Genomic DNA, 3,059 nt, shown 5'->3' on the forward strand with positions numbered 1-3,059 from the left:
GTCTTTAAAAAGGTTTTAACAGTCCTTAATCCGCGTGACACCGACAGAATCTACACCGATATCCATCTGAATCTTTCGAATGGTTTCCAACTGGCTGTCTCTAACAGTTTCTGAAAAAAATTTCATGGAGCAAAGCGGCAGTCTCTCAGCCAGTTCTCAGACAAAAGAAATCCGACGAGAGGGGTGGACCATTGCTCACTCAAAGCCTGCCCACAGGCGAATGACGCAACCGACAGGCGTGAAAAAACTCACGCATGCGCACGAAGGTTCAAGCTTGGCTGATGCAATCACACGTGATTCACATCCATATAGTTTTTGAAAAAAATAAAAAGGTCCGTTACTTTTCTAACAGACCTCGTATTATCATATACTTAAAGTATACTGTTATACACATTGGTTATTTCACTATTTTACTTTTTATACTTTAATTTTGCTTGGTATATTACTTGTAGCTTACTATTTATATACTGAAAATATACTCCTTAAAGTTTACTCATACTGTATGTACACAAGAGTGTGATGCATTTAAAAAAATCACAAGACAGAATGTTGAAAACAAGTTTGATATATTTTCAAACATTTCAAAAACAAAGAGCTATGGAGAAAATTAAAGAAAAAAGTGCATGTAAAATGTAAACATAATGGTCTCTCCAAGATCAAGTCCAAATTTGTAAAAATGTAAACATAATGGTCTCGCCAAGATCAAGTCCAAATTTATAAAAATGTAAACATAGCGTCTTCAGCTGAGAACTAAAGTCCTTCCTTGTCAAAAAAGGTAAAAGAAAAGTGTGAACCTTTGGAACCAAAAATAAATAACTAGATAGAAAAAAAATCTGTACTTTTACTGTACTTTATCTGTACTGTACTTTTTCAGTTACTTGCTTGGCGTAGCTGATGTTGTTGCAATTCTTTCTAATAATCCGTCTGACATCTTGCATGGTGATGTCAGGGAATTTCGCCTGGGCATGAGCTGTGAGTGAAAAAACACAGAAAGAACAAAACATTACCTCAATGTTATTCTTATTCAAGATCCACAATTAACACACGCCATGGCAGGGAGGATGGTTTATCAGTTACATTTCTGAACTTAAATGCAATCAGCAAAAACTGTAATAAAGGGATCGCACACACATCACACCCCAGTCAGTTAGACTGAATAAGACAAAGTGGTAATGCCCCTTTCACGTTGGCGTATTCGTAGAGCTGCGTATTGCAGCGTTGTGTTTCATTTAAATACACCCGAAATGCGTGCATACTCAGCCTTTTTCAGTGTTCGTTTCATACTCGCAGCTGCATGTGTTCGCTTTTTAATGTGTTTACCATGCTGCTATTAAACCAGTTCAGTGCTATTTTCTGCCTCTGTGGAAGTGCACTCTGTTCTCTACTGCAGGTGTGGTGCGGCTCAAAAACAGAGTCATTTAACATTATTATTATTATTTTTTTATTTTATTTTTTTCGTCTTGGTGGATCACTTTCATTGTGTCCAGATGCTGCTGAGTCTGGCTGTGGTAAAGACTGCCCTGAATGAAACGCTGTGACTCGTTAAACTTTTAAACCTCCAGTTGCTCCGATCAGGTCCACTGATTTGATCAGACCTGATCGATCAGGGCGTTTGATGATCGCACCGACATGCAGCGAGTCCGCGTTTATTTTAAAGAGTCACAGCTCTTTTCAGGTTTGATCAGACCTGATCGATCAGGGCGTTTGATGAGCGCACCGACATGCAGCGAGTGCGCTTTTATTTTAAAGTCACAAGTTCGATCAGACACAGAGAGAGAAAGAGAGGGAGAGGGAGAGACAGAGTGAGAGTGAGGGAGAGCACGCACGCGCGAGAGAGAGAGTGAGCAACCGACCTGCTGTTTCTGTTGTGTTTCTGGATTTTTGAGTTGAGATTCAATTCCCTGTTCTGATCACACACAGGTGCTGTGGGCTGTGTGACCATGTGTTCAGCTGATTCCTCTGGATTCACGCACTCAGTTTTTGGTTGTGTACAGGAGCGCAGTGTTGCACAGACTCACATGCAGTAACGCTGTGCTGCACAGACCTGCTTAAAACTGTGTCCAGCGCTCTATGCCGAAGAAAATTAAACATGTTTAATTTCCTCCGTCCTACGCGCGTAGCCCTCAACATACTCCTGCGTAGAGAGAAAAAAAACTTGACGTACAGCTGCTAAAAGTGGGCGTAGAGCTGCTCAACTTAGAGGATATGAGCAGCTCTATGAATATGCCAATGTGAAAGGGGCTTAAGTGAGTGGCAAAACAATGGGCAGCATGCTGGTGGTGACATTACATGCAAATCCTCTGTAATTTACGACAACTGAAAAGCATTCATTGTTTACCATCATTTAGAAGCATTAGTATGTATTGTTTTTATTTTATTTTATTTGTAGTACAGATAGTGTGAGTGAGTGAGTGAGTGAGTGAGTGAGTGAGTGAGTGAGTGAGTGAGTGAGTGAGTGAGTGAGTGAGTGAGTGAGTGAGTGAGTGAGTGAGTGAGTGAGTGAGTGAGTGAGTGTCTGATTACAACTGTCTTTACCTATTATTCCAGTTTTGCCTTAAATTAAATGCACTCACCAAATATAGCATCAAGGTTGGTGTTATCCAGTTGTGGCTTTGATTCCACATCTTTGTGGGCCCCTGACTGCCTCCCAGTCAAACTTGAGTTGGACAGCGTGTCTTTACCATAGATGAGCACTGCAAGATCCCCAATGTACAATGCTGAACTTGCAGTCCGCAGAGACCTCAGCTTTAGTCTTGAGACTTTTACATCACAACCTGGCGTAAGAGACACCTACAAAACATATATTACTCACCAAATAATGATGAAACAACTACTTAAAATTTTCTTTGCAAATCTGTCTATTCATCAGTGCAGTGAATATGCATAGGCCTATAGTCTATAGACTAACTCCATAACATGTGAAATTTGGGGGCATCATCATAGCATTTCCAAATCCATCATGATTTGTATCCAGTACAAAATTGATGAATATGCTTTCTTTCTAACTTATGTCTACAATCACAAGGTGTAGAGGGAAACTGTATAGCAAACATTTCCCC

The sequence above is a fragment of the Thalassophryne amazonica genome, chromosome 17, assembly GCF_902500255.1.
Source record: "Thalassophryne amazonica chromosome 17, fThaAma1.1, whole genome shotgun sequence".
NCBI lineage: Eukaryota > Metazoa > Chordata > Actinopteri > Batrachoidiformes > Batrachoididae > Thalassophryne > Thalassophryne amazonica.